The sequence below is a fragment of the Sus scrofa genome, chromosome 10, assembly GCF_000003025.6.
Source record: "Sus scrofa isolate TJ Tabasco breed Duroc chromosome 10, Sscrofa11.1, whole genome shotgun sequence".
NCBI classification, from domain to species: domain Eukaryota; kingdom Metazoa; phylum Chordata; class Mammalia; order Artiodactyla; family Suidae; genus Sus; species Sus scrofa.
Genome location: NC_010452.4, coordinates 55,442,402 through 55,468,345, shown reverse-complemented (window position 1 = coordinate 55,468,345; position 25,944 = coordinate 55,442,402).

Genomic DNA, 25,944 nt, shown 5'->3' with positions numbered 1-25,944 from the left:
ATTACTTTTATAGTTGTATAATGATCATCACAATCCAATTTTATAGGATTTCCGTCCCACAACCCCAGAGCATCCCCCCACCCCCAAACTGTCTCCTTTGAAAACCGTAAGTTTTTCAAAGTCTGTGAGTCAGTATCTGTTCTTCAAAGAAGTAAAATATTAAATTTAAAAACAAAGATCTCTACAAAAATGAGTTCCACATTTTCAAATTTTAAAAGTCAACCATTGTTTTTATTTTTATTAAAAGATAGTTGATTTATATTATTGTGTCAATTTTTGCTGTACAGCATATGACTCAGTCATACACATATATAAATTCTTTTTCCAGATGTAACTGATATCATCTGGTATTTATCTTTCTGTTTCTGACTTATTTCACTCAATATGATAATTTCTAGTTATATCCATGTTACTGCAAATGGCATTTTTTTATGGCTGAGTAGTATTCCATTTTATGTATGTGCTACATCTTCATTCATTCATCTGTCAATGGGTATTTGTCATGTCTTGGCTATTGTGAGTGGTGCTACTATGAACATAGGAATTTGTGTATCTTTTTGAATTATAGTTTTGTCAGGATGTATGGCCAGGAGTGGGATTACTTGAATTATATTGTAGTTCTATGTTTAGTTTTCTGAAAAACCTCCATACTGTTTTCCATAGTGGTAGTACCAATTTACATTCCCACCAACAGTGAACTCTTTTTCCCACACCCTCTCCAGAATTTATTTATAAACTTACTAATGATGGCCATTCTGACTGGTGTGATGTGGTAACGCATCAGTTTTGATTTGCATTTTTCTGTTAGTGTTTTTGAACATCTTTTCATGTGCCTGTTGGCTATCCATCAGTCATTGTTGAAAGGGGGAAATGATTGGCTTCTGAGAATCCTAAAGTGATGGGTGTACTAAACTGGTTTTTATATTTGAAATTCCTAGTTCATAGTAGGAAATCAATAAATGTTGCAGTAAATCAGTGGAGAGTGAATGCTAAGGTTATTAAAATAATTATTAAAATAATGTTATCTTCACATTTTTAGCTAATAAACTGTCCATTAGAAAAATTCATAGAATAAGAGCAATCCACTCTAGGAGTTCTTGCTGTGACACAATGGGGTTGGCAGCATCTTGGGAGTCCTGAGATGCAGGTTCAATCCCCAGCCTAGCACAGTGGGTTAAGGACCAGCATTACTGCGACTATAGCTCGTATGTTATCCTTGGCCTGGAAACTCCATATGCCACAGGGTGGCCAGAAAAGAAAAAAGAAAAAAGAAAAAAAAAAAGCAATCCATTCCATGTTGACACACTCAAATCAGAATTTTCAAATATAACATTAACTTTCAGTGACCTACCTAAATATATTGATTTTTCCCCTATTTAAATTGAATTTTATTGTATATATTATCTTGCTTAGATTTGCTGTTTACTATTCCTGACAACTATTACAGTGTGTTGAACAGTTTGAGTATTTCACAATTGTCCTGACTGAAAAGATTTTGTTTGAAAGGCTGTCTGTCAGTGAGTGGATCCCACCCAAAACTTATCTTAGGAAAAGACTCCCTTGCCCTCCTTCGCCATGTTCATTTTCTTCTCTTCATCTAATAGGTACTAGGACTGTTGACTATTATTATGAAGACAAATTGTGAAGAATATAGCATACTGTGCAATTGCCCTTTATTCCTGACTTCACTCTTTTTGGCCTTGGGTTAGTCTATTCATATTTATGCAGCTTTTTAAAAATAATGACAGTAAGAATAATCTGTAATTGTAATACAGTTGATGGTTTTTCTGTGTTCTTTTGCATATACCAACTACCCAGTTAAATTTAAAATAAAACAGATGGATTTATTTCATATTAGCATGCAGTAGTGTTCAGTCAGAGAAAAGAAACCACTTGGTATTTTGAGAAGTGAGGGATTTAATACAGACATTACAGTGATGCCAATGAGGCTGGAAGAAGAAATAGGAGGATGAGTGTTACTGTCCCTCTGCTGGAGCCCAGGACCCCCTTGACAGCTACACCTGTCAAGAACCTCACAGCTACTAGGGAACCATGTTCTTCCTTCTTTTGGATTTGGAGATAATATGAAAAAGAAAAAAAAATGTTACTAGAATAGGTAGCTCAGTAAAAGTGAACTGTATTTAGTATGAGTTATTGAGTATAAAGTCTAGTTAATAAAAACACTTCCATGAAGATCTACTGGTGTAATATTATTATGGCCCCATTAGCTTTTGAATTTCTACATGGAAGGCCCCTATCTTTATTCAGTGTCTGTTGAACTGAGTTAAGGAATTTGTGTTTTGTGACTTCAAAAAGGATTTGTGAAAGAAGGAACAGCTAGGTAACTAAATTTTAATACCCTTTTATTCAGGCATAGAAAACTGATGGTTAGGCTTCTTATTTGCTTCTAAGAATTTTAGGGAGAAACTGATGGGGTTGATGGGATTGGGATGTGTTGGCTAGTTCATACTTAAAAGTAATATTATACTAAGCATAATAGACTGGTATAAAAATGTAAATTTAAATTTCATGTATTAAATATTTGGGTGTGAAGGTATAATCATAAAATTTTAAATTTCAGAGATTTTATGGGTATTCGTGGAATAAACAAGTATTGTAAAAATACTACATAATGAAAGATTTCCAGGGTACAGAAAAGTATGGTGGGTAAAAGGGGGAACATGACATGTCTCTTGCCCACTTTACTTCAGAATTTGGAAAAGATTTTTAAACCCAAGAATAAAGCGAAATAATTAACAATTACATTACATGTTTTTAATGAAATATTTACAAACTTGAGTTTATCCTTTTAAAGTTATTTCTGTCTCCAGGAATTAAAAATTCTAAGTGAGATATTCCAGGAAGGGTACAGTTCAGTTACATTAACCTTTTCATAGGCGCCTGAAGTATTGTCCTTTCAGTCTCTGTCAGTTTTATATTAAAAAACTGTCATCCTATTTTTAAGAAATCATCTATGCCTCATGTTTATAGTATATGACACATGAAAACCTTTATAAAAATGACTTAGACCAAAATCAAAATGTGAGAACTTGTGCCCATGAGAATTCGGGACTATCACGGATGTTGTAGGCATGTGGCATTGCCAAGCATGTTTCTGTTTCAAAGAATGAAATTATGAATCGATTATTTAAATGAGGTAAAGGATTATATGGTTCTTTATGCAGAAAATATATCCCATTTCTCTTACTTTATTATCTCATTTGGTTTTAGATGAAGGATGTCAGATGGTGTAATGAGGAAACCCATTCTTATTTTCACCAAGACTGCCCAAATTTAATACATGTGCTTCAAGCTTCAGTATCCTTCTAAGTAATAATCTGCTATATTTCTTATTTTGTTTGTCAAATGTGGGCAAGGGCACTGTGAAGCTTATAATTTTGCTCTGCTCAACTGCCTGTAACAGTATATTAATTGAAATTACTCTAGTTTTTTTGTGATATTAAAAGTTGTAATTTTCTCCACTTCTATTTTTTTTTTTTCAAAAATTTCAGCCATTGGAAGTATTTGAGGTAGCAACTAAAGACACTCCTATAAAATATTTCTAACAAATTTTTAACAAATTTGCAAATTCTTTTTGCATAATCAAATAACATAATGAATTAAATATTTAGGTCTAGGCCTATAGGGCTTTTTCTTCTGATAAAGTCTGTTCAAACTAAATCATTCAATACTATAATTCATGTCCTTGCAGACATTTAGAAAAAGGAACGGCCTTATCTAAATGTCTAAATATCTTTTGTATTCCCCATCTATGTGAAATTTACTTGGAAAAACTTGAGGCTAATGTAGAAATAATGTTTTGCTTATCCCCTTCCCACACGGCATACAAACACACACATACACACATCGCTTACAATTAAGTGCTGTCAGCTCGCCTATACTTCATTATACCTACAGGAAAAAGAGTGGTAAATAAAAGGGGAAAATAAATAGGTCAGATTTAACAGACATGCCCATTGTGGGAATAAAAATGGCAGAAGCATTTCAAGTAATTCTAAAAAGTAGAATGGCAATTACTTAATATACCACATTAGGATAAAGACTGAAAATTTATATCAGAAAGAAGGACATAACTTTGATTCTCCATGTTAAATAAAATAAGGCCACCAATTACCTGGAAATGCATGTAGGAAACAAAATGACTGCCACGAAGAATTACCTCGAGATCAAATCAACCAAATAGTATTTCTTAACTGCTGTTAGGCTCCCAGAAATACAAAATAAGAATAATTTAATTGGGAGGATGAGAAATCAAATTACAAATGACTTTTTTAGAGAGTATGGAGCAGATACGATTAGGAACCCTGGTGTGTCCTTCAAGAATAAGTCCCATCAGACGAAGCAGTAGGTAAGAGTTCCAGACACACAGGGTGAAGAAAGGATGTGGCCGTGCAAATGAGTGTTAGGTACATAGGTCCTGGGGGAAAAGCCTACGACACTCAAGCCCTTCGCATTTACTTTGGACATGATTCATTTGAAAAGTTCAGCCTGAGAGATAAAGGTTGAATAATGGGCTGGGTTTGATTCACCTACTGATAAGGGAGACAGATAGTGGGGTAGAACCTTGGTCCTGATAAGGCCAGTAAAAAACGCTGATATTGCAGGAACATTGGAGGCTGGTGACATTTACGAGGACATATTTATGCAATGAGAAAACAAGTATTTGTAAAGAGCTCTCTTTTAATTGCAAATCTATATACTGTAGTAAACTTTGAAGAAAATAGAAAAAGATAGCTTAAAACTATATTTCCTGGTTTGTTGTTGGACCAGAAAGGAAAATCAGAGTTCCCCTGGTGGCATAGGAGGTTAAGGATCCAGCGTTGTCACTATGGTGGCTCAGGTTGCTGCTATGTCTGGGGTTTTCCCTAGTCCCAGGACTTCTGCATGATTTTCTGCATGATGTAGGTGCAGCCAAAAAGAGGAAAAACAAAAGAAAGATCTGATAGAAGTTATCAAAGACCTGCTTCTCATTTTCAGTTCTGTAACATTTCCTGTTTCCTCCTCCTAAGTCTTCTGCTTGAGCCCAGATTTCCCTTAATGTAAGAGCAGAAAGTGCTGCTCCATAATAGAATCCAGTTCTTTGATTTCCTTCTTTAAGTCTTCATTTCAAAGTAACTGTAATGCAGTGGGTTTTGTTCATTCTCTGTCTGGCATAATTTTGACCCTTTTTGAAATCCCAACTAATTATTTTACAATCCTTATATAGAGTATAATGCAAAGAAAAAAAAAAATAGAGCTTGAACTCTGTTCTCCAGGAGGGAATTGGGTTGGTGGAGGTAATTATTTTAAAGCAATGGGAAATTTCATTTTGGATGTCCCCAAAAATGTTCACATCTATTAAATGGGGTGTATGAAATTATGAAACCATACAACTCAGACTGGGACTTGAACCCACTTCTTTGGTTTTCCTTTTGTTTTGGTCTTTTGTCTTTTGACTGCTGCTGCACATGGAGGTTCCCAGGCTAGGGTTGAATCAGATCTGTAGCTGCTGGCCTATGCCACAGCAGTGTGGGATCTGAGCTGTTGGATACGAAAATGCCAGATCCTTAACCCACTGAGTGAGGCCAAGGGCTTGAACCCTCGTCCTCATAGTTGTGTTCATAACCACTGAGCCACGATGGGAACTCTGAACCCAGAGTCTTTCAATTAAAGTCACAAACCTGGTCTCAGAACTCATTAAAGTTCAGATTCTTTGTCCCAGCACCGAAGGAATTCCAGAGAGAGGCAAAGTGATAGATAAGAAGTAGATTAATTGAGAGGAATGGACAGAATGGCCTATCTCAAAAGAGAGCAGCCCCGAGAAACATGCTTCACAGCGTGGACCACCTCAAAAGGCATGAGGCCCCAGAGCATGGAGTCGTGAATTTTTATGGGCTGGGTAACTTCATAGGCTGATGAGTGGGAGGCTTATTCCAACAAAACTGGGGGAAGAGATGGGGATTCCAAGAATGAGGCCATTGCCTGCTTTTTTGGACTTTAATGTTCACCCTTGGCACTGTCATGGCCTGTGGGCATGTCATTTAGATGATAATTTATTGCAGTGAGCATATAATGAGGCTCGAGGTCCACTGGAAGTCAAATCATCCATGTCTTGGATCTGGTTTGTTCTAATGAGCATATCCTCAAGGGCTGTGTCTTTTTTTTTTTTTTTTTTTTTTTTAAGATTTTGCCCTGCCCCCTTCCCTGTTTCAAGTATGTCTTGGGCAGGTCACTTGCCCTTTCAGGGCCTTGTTTTCATCTGAGCAGGTGGGATAATGTGACTTTTAAAGTAACTTAACCTTTTGATCATTCCATAAGGGCATAACATGTCCTATTGAAAGGTCACACTGGGTTTTTATGGGTCTTTGCACATAAATTCCTGATACCCAGCATAGTGCTCTGTAAGTAGTGCTCATTCATATAAAGATGAATGATGTGGATTTTTCTGGTGGCACTGATGTCAGTTGGAAAGTCATATGGTACATAGTATGGTCTTTAAGTATTAAAGGTACCTGTGTTTATGCCTGGTATATTTTATTATGTTCCCTATTTTCTTCTTCAATCTATTAATGTCTCCTTATGTTAATGATACCAAAAAATTTGATAAAAAATGAGAAAAGTGTTGCCAAAACTCGACCTCTGTCCACTGGTGCCAAATAGAAACATGGAGACAGAGTTTTGGGTGAAGCAGAAAAAAATAGCTTTATGGCTTTGCCAGGCAAAGGAGACCACAGCAGTCTAAGAGCCTAAAACCAGTGTCCTCCCTTGAGAGAGATTAGGAAGTGGTTTTATAATTTGGAAGAAGATAAGGCCACAGTTTAAGGATCAGGGTAGATGAAAGTTTTCATTCTTCGAAGTTGGTGTTGAGTGGCCTCAGGACTGGTTCTGGTGGTCCTCTCTCTGTTTTTCATTTGTTGGTGTTTAAAGTTTTAGTTCTGCAGAGGAACTTGAAGATACTGTTATATATATTCCTTGAAGAGGGACCAGGACCCTGTATCAAGGCTGTACTGTTATTTTTTTATTATTTTTTAATTTTTTTATTTAGGGCCACTTCCTTGGCACGTAGAAGTTCCCAGGCCAGGAGTCAAATTGGAGCAAGCTGTCAGTCTATGTTGATACCAGATCCTTAACCCACTGAGCAAGGCCAGATATTGAACCCGTATCCTCAGGGATGCTAGTCAGGTTCTTAACTCTGCTGAATCATGTCTGGAATTCCTGCGCTATTGTTTCTTGACTGCTCCTCCCTTGTCTCCGCATCCTCTCCCTTCCCTGATTAGCAACTGTTTGAACCTGCCCTTTGGAAATCAGTGAAGGTCATGGAGGCTGAAGTTTTTTCCCTAAAATCAAGAAATGGGGAACAGAGAAAAGCTTGTGTGCAGGAGCCCCACAGGGCTCAGCTCAATTTCACAAGTAAAACTAATGACAGCTAATAAGATTTTCACCACATCTTTCAAGTTTACAATGGAGCTGTAACCAGGAAAAGTAAAGTGTAAAACAAGCAGAGATTGTTCAGAGGAGTAATATGCTAGTGAAAATAGCGAATTTTAATAGAAAGCATTTTGTACACTTTACTCTGGTGATTGTTATAATTGGAGATACTGAAATTAAAATGTGATGAAAATGTTTAAGGATAGCTTTCTGAATAAAAACATCCCGGTTCTTGGTAGTTTTATTGGAATGCTCAATCTCTTTGTCATTTACCCTGATCTCATTTATTTTTTCATTTATTTCTTTATACAGTATTGATGTCGAAAATCTGATTCAACAATTCTATATTTTAAGTTTACTTAAATGGTTGCTATTTATAAACTATTCATTTACATTAGTATTTAGCAATGTGGCATTAAAATTATATTTGAGTAATAAAATAGTTTCATATTTTCATTAAGAATGGGATGAATCAGAGCACGGCCAAATACTAGTAATATCTTATGTGCAAAAGTCTTCATATATTTAGTTAGAATATTCATAAAAGTTTTTCTAAGACTATAGCATATCCTCTTAAGTAATTCCTTGAATGTTAGCCATGATAATTCTACTTTTAATTTTTTTAAAGGTGGAAAAAAGGCAAAATTAGATGCACAAATATTGTTGCCATGTTATTGATTCAAGAAATGGATAAATAGATACTGTTAGCTGAAAATTAAGTTCACCTGTTGGTAGGCATGGAGCAAAAGGCAAAACCAAGGCAGAGAGCAGGGAAGGAAGGATTTTACTTGCAGCAAGTAAGGAGAACACCAGGGACCTTTCCTAAAGTAGTGTTTCACTGAACACCAAAATTGGGGAAGTTTTTTTTTTTAATTTTTAGCTTTTTTTTTTTTTTTAAGGACCACATCTGTGGTATATGGGAGGTCCTGGGCCAGGGGTTGAGTTGGAGCTGTAGCTGCTGGCCTACACCACAGCCATGGCAATGCTGGATCCTTAATCCACTGATAGGGGCCAGGGATCAAACCCACATCTTCATGGATACTAGTTGGGTTTGTAACCTGCTGAGCCGCAATGGGAATTTCAAGATAGTGGAAATTTTAAGCTAAGGGCGCATGCAGATTTGTGAAGGGGCTTGGACAGTTGACAGTGTCTAAGCTTTAGTTGATTGAGGTCATGGGGGGTCAGAAAAGGTCAACATTATTATCGCTGAGGCTCCAGTTGATCTGATGGCTGAGCACTTCAGGCTAATCTTTACCACTGGAACAGAACAGTCTTTACAACTGATATATTACCTTTGCCATTGTTACTTCTCTTGTCTGATCACAGTCACTTGTTTCTGCATTGTTTTTTTCCCTTAAGATCACCAATAACTGAGACCTGTTTAAGGACAAGCATTGTGGCCAAGCTTAGATAACAATATGGTTTATGTCAAGAAAACCATGTCTTCTTACAATGCTACGTACATATGAAGATACAATTAAATATTCAACAGTAGAAGAGAATAACCAATTACATTCATAAAATAAAATTCATAAAAACTGATATTTTTGTATAATTTTTTACTTACATGGTAAAACATATTGCATGTGTTAAGTAGAAAAAGCAAAATAGAAGGCTGAATATATGCCTTGACCTATTTATAGGCAAAACAGAAGCTATTAATTAGTGTAAAAAAAAATGTGATCAGCTCCAGGGGATATTAATAAAGGTGATTTTAATGTTATCCTTTACAGCTTAGTTTCCACAATGATTTATTTTCACTTCATCAGTTTATAATATACTTTATTTAGAGCATTTAAAAAAATGTGTTCAAGTTTTTGTGTGCACGTATTTAACTCATTTGAGTAAGTACCTAGAAGGGCAACTGATGGACTATTTTTAATGTTAATGAAATGCAATTTATCAGTTCTTTCACGAAGCCATGCTTTAGTTACTCTATCTAAAAAGTCACCATCAAACTCAAGGTCACCTTGTTTTTTTACTACATTCTAGAAGTTTTATAGGTTTGTGTCTTACATTTAGATCTGTAGTCTATTTTTGAGTTAATTTTTATGAAAGCTGTCAAATCTCTTTCAAGATACTTTAAGTTGAAGTATATTGATATACAATGCTGTTAATTTCAGGTGAACATCATGATTTGATATTTTTATAGATTATACTTCACTCAATGTTATAAAATATTTTGTACATAACATCCTTCTATCTAATTTATTTTATTCCTAGTAGTTTGTATTTCTCTTTCTAGATATATATATATATATATATATATATATTTTTTTTTTTTCTTTGGGACATGTGGCTATCTAGTTGTAACACTACTCACTACTGGGAAGACTCCTTTTTCCTTGGAACTGCCTTTGCTCTGTTGTCAAAGATCAGTTGACTATATTTGCATGTGGCTGTTCCTGGGCTCTGTTCTCATCTGTGGATTGGTCTGTTTTTCTAGCTCTGCCACACTGTCCTGACTACTGTAGATGGAGAGTAAGTCTTGGATGACTGGCGGGGTAGTTCCCCAGCTTAAGTCTCCTCTTCAATCTTGTGTTTCCATTTGAGATCTTAGTATATTAATGATTAAGTTCCCCATCTGATAATTTCAAGCCTCTGCCATAGAAAATCCTGTTTCTGATGCTTGCTTTATGTCTTCAGTATGTGCTTTTTTATTTTTAACATATCATGTAATATTTTGTGGAAAGGTGGGTAAAAGTAACAGGTCAACAGGCCTTTAGTTTGAGGTTTTACGTTTACCTGGCTAGAAGTTAGGCTTGTTTACTCTTTGCTGTGTGTCTCAGGGGCTGTGTCTTCTGGTGGCCTTGTTATTGGCTCTACTTGTTATTGGCTGTACTTCCCTGTTGTCACACTGTTGTCTGATTTATGTTGTGGTGAGGAATGGGGAAGTAGGGGGAGGTGAGAGCACTTATAATCCTGGCACTAGGTCTCAATCTTTTAGTGGGTCTGTGTCTCTCTCAGTAAGCTTCGCAAATGCTTCTCAGCCTTCCACACCCCTCATACCCTCCTGGGACAGACAGGAAGCCTAGAGGGGGCTGGAGTTGGTTGACATGTCATTTGGTAACTCCGTATCGATATATCCAATACTGAACTCATCATTCCTTCCTGTTCCACTTCTTCCTGCTTCTGATCAGGTCAGCTGACTCTGTATGTGATAGTAGAATCTATGCAGTTGCTCATAACAGAAACCTGGGCATCATTTTGATATCCTCCCCCCTTTTACATCTAATATACAAACATGCGATAGAAAGACCACATAGGTAATACATGACCAGCAGAGGAGATGCTCTTTTGTTAGTTTTGGGGGAGATGCCAGTAGAAATTACATATGCACCTGTGAATAAGTCCCACAGGAGCAAGAGCCAACTGAGAACATTACCACACCAGAGGGCCTACGATATTAAATTTAAACAGAGCCCTAAAGCCTCATCTTTTTACCTAGCCCCTTCTTTCCTGGGTACCAGTGCTGGAAAGGGCTGGAAATAACTCAAGGTGGGGTTAGAAGTAGAGCTGGGGGAAAAAGGCTGACCCAAACAATTGTGCACTTGAACCTACGTGGAATAGGAGACAAAATAATATCCTAATTTATTATCTTATATAATCATATGCCAACACTCTCTGACATCTGGTGATTTTACCTGCTAAGTGTATTCAGATCTTTTCACACCTGTACATGCCGTTGTTTACATTTTAGTTGAAACCAGTAAGATCTTCACCTGTCTCCTGCAGGAATCTTTCTTTTTTCAACAATATATTCATTTTTAGAATTTAAAAGTTTGAAGAAGTGATGTGTTTCTTCACCTGGGCCCCTAAAATGGATTCTTGTTTTCTTGATGTTTACATTGGGTGGAGGAATTTAGTCCGTGTGAAATCTACAAACCAAGCATAAGACTTTCTGAAAGTGTTGCATTTTAATCCAATGTACACAAAAGCTAGATTCAGTTCAGGCTATAATTTACAAGCAATACTGTATAAAAACATTTTGAGCCATGAATGCACCTCTTGGACAAGAGGAAAAATATATTTGGCCCTTGACTAGCAATGGGAGTACATATTTCTTTGTGAACATTTTGCCCTTTTCCTTATTTTTTGCAATAATTTCCTAATGTGTCTTTCACAGCAACACTTGTTCTCCTTTAGTCCAGGTGTTGACATAGTCAGAGTGATAAGGTAGAGAGCAACCTGGCTCCTGCCCTTTTCTCCAGCTCCATGTTGAGCAACTCATTTTCCAGTTTCTAAGCTTTGGAACCCTTGAATTTACTGTTCCATTGCAAGGCCTTTGCACCTGCCATGTGTCTGGCCTTCAGTACGTTTGGGAAACCTAATCCCAACTTTCCTTTCCTCAAAACCTCCTCCTTCCCTTTATCCTGTATATTAAGATGTCTGTTTTCCCATTATATTGTTTACCCCCAGAAATTATGCATTTTATAGAAGAACTCTGTACACTTGTGCAGTGCTCGTTACCCCCAGACTATGATCTGTTAAGTAATCACTCCCCATTTCCCCCTTTCCCTATCCCATGGCAACCACTAATCTGATCTGGTTTTTGTCTGTCTCGATTTGCCCATTATGAATATTTCATATAAGAAGAATCAGGCAATGTGTGTCCTTTGCGTCTGGCTTTTTAAATTTTTTTTTTCACTTGGCATAATGCTCATCCAAATTACAGTAAATATCAGAACTCCATTTCTTTTTATGACTGAATAATCTATTGAGAATGTATATCATTATCTGTTGATTTTTCAGACTCAATTTTAAGGGCAGCAATCTCCCCTTAATTCATCTCAAGTAATTACACATTTTTTGGAAAGATAATTTGGGGCTAGTAATCCTAAGAAATGAAAGTTTACCTGTATATTGAAAGAACGTAGATGAAATCATGTGGTTCTTCAGAAATCTTGTTCCATCAGTGGTTCTTACAGAAAAATTATGTTCCAAGAACCAATGTAAATTCATTTGAGTCTTGCAGTACTCTGATTTTCTATAATAGGCATTGGTATACCATGGCCTAAAGCCCAAATCTGGCCCACCATCTGTTTTTGTAAATCTTTATTGGAACAGAGTATGTAATTATATTACGGTAGAATTGAGTAGTTATAACAGACTCATGGCTGGCAATGCCTAGAATATTTCCTATCTGGTTCTTTTTTTTTAATACTGATACTTATTTTTTCCATTATACTTGTTTTATAATGTTCTGTCAATTTTCTACTGTACAGCAAAGTGACCCAGTCACACATACATGTATACATTCTGTTTCTCACATTAATACTCCATCATGCTCCATTGCAAGTGACTAGATATTCCCATTGCTATACAGCAGGATCTCATTGCTTATCAACTCCAAATACCATAGTTTGCATCTATTAACCCCAGACTCCCAGTCCATCCCACTCCCTTGGCAACCACAAGTCTATTCTCCAAGTTAATGAGTTTCTTTTCTGTGGAAAAGTTCATTTGTGCCGTATTTTAGATTCCAGATATAAGTGATAGCATATGGTATTTGGCTTTCTCTTTCTGACTTACTTCACTTAGTATGAGAATCTCTAGTTCATCCATGTTGCTGCAAATGGCATTATCTTGTTCTTTTTTATGGCTGAGTAGTATTCCATTGTGTATATATAGTACATCTTAATCCATTTATCTGTTGATGGACATTTGGGTTTTTTCCATGTCTTGGCTTCCATGTCATTCCATTGTGAATAGTGCTGCAATGAACATACAGGTGCATGTGTCCTTTTTAATGAAAGTTTTGTCCAGATATATGCCCAAGAGTGGGATTGCAAGGGTCATATTTTAGTTCTATATTTAGTTTTCTGAGGTGCCTCCATACTGTTTTCCATAGTAGTTGTACCAATTTACATTCACACCAACACTGTAGGAGGGTTCCTTTTTCTCTACACCCTCTCTAGCAAATGTTGAAACTATTTTCTCCCATTCCATAAGTTGTCTTTTTTTTTTTTATGGTTTTCTTTGCTGTACAAAAGGTTGTAAGTTTGATTAGGTCCCATTGGTTTATTTTTGCTTTTATTTCTGTTGCCTTGGGAGACTGACCTAAGAAAACATTTGTAAGGTTGATGTCAGAGAATGTTTTGCCTATGTTCTCTTCTAGAAGTTTGATGGTGTCTTGTCTCACATTTGCCGTTAAGCCATTTTGAGTTTATTTTTGTGCCTGGTATAAGGGTGTCTTCCAGCTTTATGGATTTACAAGCGGCTGTCCAGGTTTCCAAGCACCACTTGCTGAAAAGACTGTCTTTTTCCCATTTTATATTCTTGCTTCCTTGGTCAAAGATTAATTGGCCATAGGTGTCTGGGTTTATTTCTGTGTTTTCTATTCTGTTCCATTGGTCTGTCTGTCTGTTTTGGTACCAGTACCACACTGTTCTGATAACTGTGGCTTTGTAATATTGCCTGAAGTCTGGGAGAGAGATGCCTCCTGCTTGGTTTTTGTTCTTCAGGATTGCTTTGGCAATTCTTGGTCTTTTATGATTCTATATAAATTTTTGGATTGATCTAGTTCTGTGAAAAATGTCATGGTTAATTTGATAGGGGTTGCATTGAATCTGTAGATTGCTTGGGTATTATGGCCATTTTTACGATATTAATTTTTCCAACCCAGGAGCATGGCATATATCTTTCCATTTCTTTGAATCCTCTTTAATTTCCTTGATTAATGTTTTATAGTTCTTAGTATATAAGTCTTTCACCTCCTTGGTCAGGTTTATTCCTAGGTATTTAATTTTGGGGGGTACAATTTTAAAAGGTATTATATTTTGATATCCTTTTCTAATATTTCATTGTTAGTGTATAGAAAAGCAACTGATTTCTGAATGTTAATCTTGTATCCTGCCACTTTACTAAATTATTTGATCAGTTCTAGTTTTTGTGTGGAGTCCTTAGGATTTTATCTATATAGTATCACATCATCTGCATACCCTGACAATTTTACCTCTTCTCTTCCTATTTGGATGCCTTTTATTTCTTTTGTTTGTCTGATTGCTGTGGCCAGGACTTCCAATACTACGTTGAATAAAAGTGGTGAGAGTGGGCAACCTTGTCTTGTTCCAGATTTCAGTGGGAAGGCTTTCAGCTTTTCTCCATTGAGTATTTTATTGGCTGTGTGTTTTTCATAAATGGCTTTTATTATGTTAAGGTATGTTCCCTCTGCCCACTTTGGTAAGAGTTTTGATCATGAATGGATGTTGGACTTTGTCAAAGGCTTTTTCTGCATCTATTGAGATGAGCATGTTTTTGACTTTTCTTTTGTTAATGTGGTGTATGACATTGATTTGTGTATGTTGAGCAATCCTTGTGAACCTGGGATAAATCCCACTCGGTTGTGGTGTATGATCGTTTTTATATGTTGTTGGATTTGGTTGGCTAAAATTTCGTTGAGAATTTTTGTGTCTATACTCATCAAAGATATTGGCGTATAATTTTCTTTTTTGGTATTATCTTTGTCTCATTTTGGTATTAGTGTGATGGTGCCTTCATAGAATGCCATTGGGAGTTCCTCTTTGTATTTTGGTAGAGTTTGCCTATGAAGCCATCTGGTCCTGGACTTTGGTTTGCAGGGAGGTTTTTTTTTTATTACATATTAAAATTCATTTCTAGTAATCAGTCTGTTCAATTGATCTATTTCTTCTTGATTCACTTTTGGTGGGCTGTAATTCTCTAGAAAATTGTCCATTTCTTCTAGGTTGTCAATTTTTTTTGGTATATAATTTTTCATAGTATTCCTTTATGGTTTTTTGTGTTACTGCAGTGTCTGTTGATATTTCCCCTTTTTCATTTATTATTTTGTTCTGATTATGAACAAAAAGCTTGTAGGCTCTTGCTCTAGAATAGCAAAATCTGTGTGGAATTCCTTTTCTGCCAGGATCACATTGGCTTGGACATCATCAAAGGAAAATCTCAATTTATTTGAATGTTGAAGTTTTTCCTCACCAGACCTAAATTATGGACTAGATTTTGTTCTATTGATGGGAATTTTTGTTAATTAAAAGGAAAGGAACATAACAGAATTTCAATCTAGTGAGACCATCCAAGATGTGTTCAGATAGCATAATATATTTTAGGATATGTAGAAAGCATGAAAAATCAAAAGAATTAGGAAAGTTTTGTTGGAATAATTTCTGAACTAGAGTATTTTTTTTAAAAAAAACACCCAATTATCTGCTGTAGGTATGTCTATATAAGGTTAAGAATTATGATTTTCAACTTAGGAGAAAGAAACTTTTAGAACATTTTGGGATTTGGTTATAGATCACTATTTTCAAAAGAACCTTCAGTTACTTGAGACTTTCCTCTCACCTCCTTCTCCTGACAATTTTGGAGGGAAAGATTCTAAAACAAAAACCTACATTTTTTCCCCTATTTTTGTCCAATTATTTTTTAACACATTGTCTAAATGTCATCCATGTAGACATAGGAAGCTGGTAGTTCTATTTTCCAGTTCTTGAGTAGAACTGCTTTATTATTGCCTTTAGAGTATCTCACTTTGTGATAGAAAAAATTTTCCTGAAGGTGTCTGACATACTATTTTTGAGGAATTTTCTTTGAGAACCAAAAGATTGAGGTACTATAACAATTGGATTTGTGTTCTAGCTAAATTATATCTATACATTAAGTTTTTGGAATCTTTAACTGCAAAAACTCAGACCCATTAAACCAAAAAGAAAAGCTCAGTATTTATCTCAGAATATATTAAGGACTTGATCTCCAATTAGAGCTAAACATTTGGTTGTATTGTTTTTTCCAAGCATATTAATATTAGTAGGAGGCAGTGTTATATGGTCATGGCAGCTACACAGTTGTTTGAATGATTACTTTTCCTGTTTTATTTTTCTTCCTGAGTAAATGAGTGCCATTTTAATAGGCAACTGTTTCCAGCCCATAATTTGTGAATCTTTCATGCTTCTCTCATTTCGTTGTTCCTTTTCGTATGTCTCATAGTCCGTTTAGTAAAGGTTGATAATCAAAAATGAAGAAATTTAAATCGCATTAGTTCCTATTTAAAAAAACTCTTAGAAGATTGAAATATATTACTGTGTTTGTCTCTGCTACTGCATATGTGAAGCCCATCAAGGCCTTAAAAGGATCTAAATTAATATATTATGATAGGCATAAATTTGACATTTATTTCTTTTTTTCCTTACAGTGGATTCAGAATTACATTTGCTACTTTTGTGAAATGTATAAGATATTCTGATGAAATCTAAACTTAAAATGATATTGATATTAATTTTTGAGAATTAATCTTTTAGATGGGTATGTGTTTATGTACCCCAAGAATAACTTGCACAAATGTTGTTAGATGGACATTATTTGGTATATGTTTAGACATATTCCACTGGAAGATACATTTTGATGTGAAAATGTAAAATCTAATGTGATATTTAAATGATGAATTGAATTGAAGTCAAAATAGAATTAGGACCTGGAAACTGGGGAGAATCCTTGGTTCTGGTTGTGTGATCACCCATCAGTCACTGACAGCTTCTGGCTAGGTTACTATGCTAAACCACCTCCCACTTCCTTCCTTCACAGTAATTTACTCTATTTCTAATTTACTGTAAGAGCTCCATGCTCACATTGTGACATCTGCTTCTTAGACCTTGAGTCATTATTTGTCTAATTGGTTAGATTTTTTTTTTTGAGATGTCTCCTGTATAAAGTATAAAAAAAAATTATTGTATTTGGTTTTATTTTCTAATTTTGTCTGGTCCTTTTCTGCCACAGGAATAAAGACTTCATTTTTATAATCTAAGTGGGGCAAGAAGCTCTGGATCCTATGGAAGTATATGCCCTTCATGAGATTCCTTTTCATTGAGGCAGAGTTGCTCTGTCAGTAATTGTATGGGATCTGATTAAGATTGCAGAATTTCCCAGATAGTGGTCTTACCTGTTCTGTTTTTTTTTTTTTTTTTTTTTTTGTCTTTTTGCCTTTTCTAGGGCTGCACTCATGGCATGTGGAGGTTCCCAGGCTAGGGGTCTAATCTGAGCTGTAGCTGCGGGCCTTCGCCAGAGCCACAGCAATGCCAGATCCGAGCCTTGTCTGCAACGTACACCACAGCTCATGGCAACGCCATATCCTTAACCCACTGAGCAAGGCCAGAGACCGAACCTGAAACCTCATGGTTCCTAGCTGGATTCGTTAACCACTGCGCCACGACAGGAACTCTTTTTTTTTTTTTTTTTTTTGACTGTGTTCAGTGGCTATTGAGTTGAAGCTTGTGTGTCAAATGCCCAAACCTCAAATCCCAGTGCTTTTAGGCTACTTCCTTCCCTCCCTTTCTTCTTCCCTCTTTTACTTCTCTCCTTCCACAAATATTTATGAAACACCTAATCTGTGTCAGACTACATGCTAACATGTGATGGTGAGCCTTTATAGAAAGAGTTTCTGCCTTCAAGAACTGACTATTTTTTGAGAAAGATACATATTACCCAAAGTCTTGCAAATCAAGGAACAGTAACGGACTACACTTAAAAACTGTCAAGTGCTTTGGAGGAAAATTGCTGGTAGACTTTCTCGTACCATCTACATGGTGATCATCTTTTGGTACTGATATTGAACTGGTTCCTGTTATTCTGAATTTTCACACAGACTATTTGGTGTAATAACCTGCAGAACCTAGCTGAAAATCATAGTCAACCAGAACATAAATATGTCTAGAAAGGTAAGTTCCCACATAAGTTTTCACATTATCATGATTCTCTAATCTTTTGCTGGTATAATTGTTTATAATTGTGTCTCATTCTCTCACTGGCTTGTACAGTATCCATCCTCATGCATGTCCCTAGTGCATATGGTAGTTAATTGATGAATGTTTTTGTTAAAGCAGAGATAGTGGACTCTGGTGGCTGCTGTTCTTAAGTTATGAAGAATTTCATGTATCATTGTGATGGTTTTCAGCGCTGATTCTATCCTCCTCCTTTGTACAATAGTTGCGGATGTGAAGGTGATACCTTGAGTGTTGACTCCAACTTCAAGAAGGGGGTTAATTTCTAATCTGTGCCACTGTGTCATGTGATGACTTGATAAAGTGAGAGGCTGAGCCCTGGGAAGTTTTCAGCTGGTTACTTTATGACACTGTCTTGGCTGGGGATTGGAGAGTTTGTGATTGAATCAGAACTTCCATATCCCACCACAATCAGGGTATGGAAGTTTCATTATTCCTTCAGGAAACACCCTTGTGTTGCTGCTTTGTTGTCAGATTTTCCTTCCACCCTTTACTCCTGGTAACCACTGAACTATTCTCCATCACCGTAGTTTTGTCTTTTGAATAAGATCATATGCATGGAATTATATGGTCCATAACCTTTTGAGACAGGCTTCTATGACTCATCATAATGTGTTAATAATCATGCAATTTGTTGCATGTGTTGACAGTTTGCATCTTTTTACTGTTGGGTAGTATTCCATTGGATGACTGGACTGTACCATAGTTTTTTTTAATCCATTCACCAGTTGAACATGTGTGTTTCCAGTGTAGGAAAGGATTATAAATAGATTTTTATTTTTTTTTTGTTACATATATTTTGCTTCTTAAGCCTGCATCCACAGCATATGGAAGTTCCCAGGCTCGGGGTCCAATCAGAGCTGCGGGTGTCAGCTTACACCACAGCCACAGCAATCCCAGGTCCAAGCCACATCTGCCACCTACACTACATGCTGAATCCCTGATCCACTGAGTGAAGCCAGGGACTGAACCCGCATCCTCATGGATACTAGTCGGATTTGTTTCTGCTGCACTACAAAGGGAATTCCCTGCAATGTAATTTTTTTTTCCTCCAGGAACAGGATTGCTGGGTCATGATAACTGGTTTATATACTGTGAGAATCGGCCAAACTTTCTTATACCTGTATCATTTTTACATTCCCACCAGAAAAGCATCAGAGTCGCAGTTGCACTGCATCCTTGCAGGTATTTAGTATTAAATATAATTTTAGTGATTCCGATAGGTGTGGAGTAGTTCATCATGATTTTAATTTGCATATACTTAATGATTACTGAGTTTAAATATCATTTCACATGCCTATCTGCCTTCTTTATATCCTCTTTGCATTCATATTAGCCCATAAAATTTCCACAACAATCTCATGAGGCTGTGTATAGTTAGTATTATTATCCCATTTTACAGATAGGGAAACTGAGACACAGTTGAAGTTAAATAATTTGCCTACGGTTTATAGTGCATAACCAGAAAGTGGCAGAACCAAGGTTCATATCCAGGTGTCTGTAAATGGACATTTAAGCATTATAATTTTCTCATTATAAATATTTCTAAGAAGAATGTTTTGGGCATGAAACTTTTTATGTATGAGATTGTTTAGGACTTTTCTTAGAGGTAAGTTTAGTGGATCTAAAGGATCAGAAAGCATTTAAAAACTGTTAGCGAGTATCAAGTTGGCTTTCAAGAAGGCTATATAAATGTATACTATTCAGAAATCTGTGATGTTACTTGTTCCATTTTTCGACTGTGCTGATTGCTCCAAGTCCTCCTAATCTAGGTAGCTTCTTATTCTGCATCCTTAATATGCCTGTAAATACAATGACAATGAAAAAGAGTGAAAGGGCTTCTATTTTTCTTTCATGCTGTTAATTAGAATTGTTTATGAGCTACTAAATAGACTCTAAATAAAAACAAGGGTTTTTTTTTTTTTTAATACATAATTAGGTGGGCCATGCAGTTACCTGTAAATCCTACTTGGAAAAGTTCCATGAAAGAGGTCCTGCTTACCTATCAAAACATCTTTTTCCTGGGAGTTCCCATTGTGACAGGGTGGAAACGAATCTGACTACTAACCATGAGGTTGCGGGTTTGATCCCTGGCCTTGCTCAGTGGGTTAAGGATCTGGCATTGCCATGAGCTGTGGTGTAGGTCAGCAGCTATAGCTCCCATTAGACCCCTAGCCTGGGAACCTCTATATGCCACGGGTGAGTCCCGAAAAAGCAAAAAAAGAAAAAAAAGTTTTTCCTGCTGATATTATCAAATTATTGCCTTCTACCCTGGGTTACCTATAATTTCCAGTCAGCAGAGTCCAAAATGGCAGAGGTATAAGATGTTTCTAAAAAGTTATATTAGTTGATTCTGTTGGCTAATTCCTAAATGGGGAAGGATGGAATAGAACTTCTCCAGCAGGCATGAGATTTTATTGAATTTGACCACAAATTCCCAACCACTAATCCTGCAACTCTGCGGAGCCAATTGGGGAGCTGTACCCCCAGTGTGCAGGCTCCAGGATGACTGTGTGAAGGGCCAGGACTTGGGTCAGAGGATAACCACCTTCTGAGCCGTATGTCCCAAATGCACTTGACACTATATTACCGTAAAAAAAACATTTTAAATGTTTGATCTTTAGATTTTAAAACTCAACTTTATTTTCCTCATTTTCTTAAATTATCCCACCTTCTTCCTCCTGGTAGCGCAAGCTATTTATTTTCATCCCGTGAGTCCAACTAGTAGACTTTGTAAGATCTGGATGCTTCCACGCCAGTCTTTCAATGGTTAGCTTTCTTGATCCATAGATCTTAATTACTCTCAATGTTTTTCCTTAAATATTTCCAGCTCTATCTTGTATATTTATTTGTATTGGGTACAAAGAAGTTTCATACATTGTTGGCTTAGAAGACGTATCCCACTCCAGAAATGTTTCCTATGGATACAATTTAAAATAAAATCTATTTGTGTGAAGTGGTTTGTTGCAAAATCATTCATAATATAAAACTTTTGAGAAGATTAAACTTGGAAGAAAGGGAAATGTTATATAAATTGCTAGATCAACTTGGAATATTTGGAGATTCTGTAGCTACTTAGCAGGATGAAATTATATGTGAGCCATCATAACTACAACTGTATGAATATGGGCGAGGATATTCGAAGGAAGATAGAAAAATGCACAAGTGTTAGTTTGCTTGAAGCTAAGGATCACCCTTGTGTATTTGTAATTATTTTAAGGTTGAAATAGTTACACAGTTTGGGGCGGGGGGAAACATAATCTGTTGAGATATGGCCTTACTCCTCCAGGAGTTCAGTTCATAGTTTAGTTGCAGGAAGATAATACGTGTGTGCATAGAAAGATAACTGACACTCTATAGCTTCATGTGATAAGAGTTTTGTGAATTCCCTGGACAGTAAGAATTTTAGTTCTAATATTTTTATTCTGTGCTGGCATTTTCATCTCAGGCGATATTGGAGAGGTGGTCAATTCAGATTCCATCAGACGTGGAAACTTGTTACATAAAGAACAGTTTCCCTCATGCATCAGTCCTTCATTTCCAGCTCATTTAGTTTCCATCTACAAATCCATGTGCTTCTATTACACAGTAAATGATTTTCCAATTTAAACCATATTCATTGATTTTTTTACTTAGCTTTGTCTTGTCATAAAAAGGAATAGTGTTTAGGATAAGAGTGTTCATCGCTAATTAATTTTTTAAAAACATATTCCACTTAATTCTTATGAAGTTTACATTTGTATGGGGAATTGGGGACATTGTAATTCAGTTCATCTTCCTTCTGGATCATTGTAAATGAAATATTCTTGAAGACATAGGATTCTATTGGTTTAGAGGAGGCTAATTTTCAAGTCTGCCCTTGATGCAAAGGTTGGTCTCTTCTAGCTGTGTGTGCTTACACTATAAGGCTAATGGATCTAAATCATAGCTTGTTTCCATATGGCTGAGTTAGGTCTGGAAATATGCTGGTAGCCTGTGCCCCGTCCTGAGGACCTTACCAATACCATAGGTTAAATTGTGTCCTCCTCCCCCCCACCTCTGCTTCCAAATTCATGTGTTAAAGCTGTAGACCCCACTGTATTTGGAGATAAGGCTTTTGGGAGATGATTTGGTTTAGATGAGGTCATGAGGGTAGGTCCTCATGATGGGATTAAGGACCTTATAAGAAAAGACACCAGCGAGCTTGCTCTCTCCCTCTCAATGCCAGACATGAAGGACACATGAAAATTGGCCGTCCCTGTGCCAGAGAGAATCTTCCCCAGAAACCAACATGCTGGCACCTTACATTGGACTTCTGGCCTCCAGAACCGTGAGATAATTCTACTATTTAAGCCACCCAGTCTATAGTATTTCATTATGGCAGCCTGAGCTAAGGTACCACTTCATTGCCTAAAGATCATATTCAATTGCCATTATCTGTAGTTTGTCTGAGAAACTTCTCTGAAACATCCAAAGGCAGCTCAGTCTGCAGTCTGACAAGTGCTAAGAAATTAACCAGTGCTCTCTCCACCTTCAAAGCTCTCAACCACTGGCTGATAGTGTCTGACTCCTGGCCTCTGGAGGGTTACTGAGTGTTTGTTTGACATCATTTATTACCCACGTTGGTAGCTGGCTTGGTAATGAAGCCTTTTATGGCTGCTTTCCCTTTGCTGTCACATCCCTACTCCTTTATAGGAATTTCCCACATCTCTCAAACCACTAGTACTTGAATACTTGATCAGAGTCTACTTCTGTTGGAAGGCAAGACATGCTGAAACCTTCTCAAGGACATTGGGTGAGAGGATGTGGCTGGTTGCTATAGAGAGGAAATCACAGGAGTCTGGACATAAGCACATGAGAATAGTCATTGTTGGAAAAAGATTTAAGGGCAGGATTAGGCTCTAATCCTAGGGGGATTAACAGTATATTTTTCGTCTTTCTCAGAACACCTGGGCAACTCATAGGTTGCATTGAGTGCATGTGTATTTACAGTGATATTTTATTTTCTGCTGGATCATATAACAGACTCTTTGATTTAATAGAACTCACCCAAGCAGGGGCAGGCCTTATTCAGTCTCCGTGCTATAAGGGGTGCTGCTTATTTGGTTTGTTTGCGCTGGGTGCCACAATCTTAATTGCTCTTGGAGGTGCTTTTAGGGTACAGGCTGACCCAGTCATAGTAACTGTTGAAATGGTCAAATACTTCAGAACTGGTCGCTAAAAGTCTGCTTCCTTGATCCTCCTAAGTAGCCTTTCTTCCCTTTCCTTCTCCCTCCAAGCTGTCTAGATCCTCCTTGAATATTCCTACCATCTACCGTTTTAAATTTCAGATCTACATGTAAGACAAAGAAAAAAGGTATTCTTAATGTAGGAATTTTAAAAGTTCCTGAAGTTCCAGCTGGAGCACAGTAGGATTGGCAACATCTTGGGAGTGCCAGGACACAGGTTCAGTCCCCAGCCCAGCACAGTGAGTTAAAGATCCCACATTGCCATAGCTGCAGCCTAGGTCACAAGTACATCTCACATCTGATCCCTGGCCTGGGAACTCCATATGCCACCGGGTGGCCAAAAAAGAAAAAAAAAAAATGAACAAACTGGGGGGGGAGGGGCATCCCAAACCCACCTTAGAATGAGTCTGTTCAATGAAATAAGCTATATTTATTTTTACTTATCAATTAACTTATCAACTGGCTAACAACATGAATATATATATGAATGTATATATACACACTTAAATATGTAAATATGTTGTGTATATTATATATGCATCTGCATATACCTGTAATGATATATATATAACAAATATCTAAGGCATTCTTAGCTAGTGAGGTGCAATATTGCCTCTGCTCTGGTTCCACTTCTGCAGTCCTGATCCTGGACCGCCATCCTCTGATCATCTTTTTCACACACTATTGTCTCTGCTTTTTGTCAACTCCTGATAAGCTAAAGCTGAGCTTTCCTGTACATATATTAAGTCTGGGCACCAAACAGGATAGCAGGGTAGCCCCACCAGGAAACACAATGCTCATTTGAGCTTTGGGTCTCTGCACGTAGCTAAGAATCGGCGAAAAGTGTCTTGTCACCTTCCTTCTATATACCTGTGACTATCTGAGCAAAGATGTTTCATAAGAAGATGCTTTTTCTTTCATTAAAGCCCCTGAGAAAGCCTGTTACCTAGGAATGGGTTTCTAGCCACTATACATTTCTGTCATCTCTGCTCTGTGAACCTCTGATCTATGTGGAGCCAGTGGGAGGAGTTAAAGGATTTGGAGAAGAAAAGAGCAGCTTCTGGGGTGACAATAACCAGAAAAGTCTTGATTGGCACACAAAACTTAAGACACTTTTTTAGTGTTAATAGAATATTTCTCTTGATACAGTGACCTCTCAGTTTTCACTGTTTAATTACATCAAACCCACTATGTGTATGTTGTACTTTCAAATGTATCATTTAATTTCCTTCCCCAACATCAATATGAATTAGCATATTGGAAATTCTGCATTTAGCATTTATAGGTGAGTAAACTGATGTTCAATATTTTGCTAGCTATATGTTATTTCATGAATATAAACAGTCAAATTAATAACAGCCAGAACAACTGTTTGAATACTGTATAAGAGCATTTGCTTTCTTGAGTCTCCTGGCGTAAATGCAAACTCCTAAAGTTACAGCCAAATGTAGGTAATTTGTCTGAAAAATGATGCTCATAGATTAAGATTTTAGAAATGATTGGTTGTTCGTAAAATGTGATTTTAAAGATGCTGCTGGTGATTCAGCATCTGTTTCAGTTCTAATAACATGCTTCTGGCTGTCTTCATTTCTCTTTATTTTTAACCTCTTCATGCTACGTTCTTTTCCTTGCTCTGTTTTTCCTCTTTTGTGCTTGTTTTAGGCAGGATCATATACCTAGAGCTTTTTATTTCTTTTATTTCTTTTCTTTTTTTTTTTTTAAGGGCCATGCCTGCGGCATGTGGAGTTTCCCAGTCTAGGGGTCCAATCAGAGCTACAGCTGCCAGACTACACCACAGTCACAGCAATGCCAGATTCGAGCTGCGTCTGCAAGCTACACCACAGCTCACGGCAACGCCAGATCTTTAACCCACTGAGCGAGGCAAGGGATCGAACCCTCAACCTTAAGGTTCCTAGTCAGATTTGTTTCTGCTGCACCAAGATAGGAACTCCAAGCTTTTTATTTCTTGATTATTAGGAAGTTATTTAGCACAGTTCTCTTCTCCACTTGTACTTTGTTTCCATGAAGTAAATGGAAGACATCTGTAATTCATGGGGAAGATCATGGGGGTGATTTTTGAAGGTGGTAACCATGCCTTATTCAATTGGAGTCTCCTGGCATATCTAAATGCTCTCATGTGGGCATAGGGTTAATGCTTGCTTGAAGGAGAGAACAAGACCAGTAATAAATGTTTAAACCTTTTTAATAAAAAGAGAAAAGAGTACAGGAGTTACAACTTTAAAAATGATGGGAAAAGAGTTATAAAAGTCTGTTCATTATTGCAGGGCTATGAATACAAGGTTAAGTTATCAAAAGAAATTGACATGACAAATGTCAATGTATAGTCTGTACAGAAAAATAAATACAATGTTGACATGCTTATTAGTCTAGTCATTGCACCCAGAAATGAGCCTTCTACTATGTTCCAGCCATTGTGATGGGTACTATGGATGCAGCGGGTAGAAATAGATGTGGCTTTGGTTTCCATCATTAGTGGACTATTGGGATATAAAGATAGTAAATAAGAATTCTGTGATATTTTAGGATTCTTTGGATTGGAG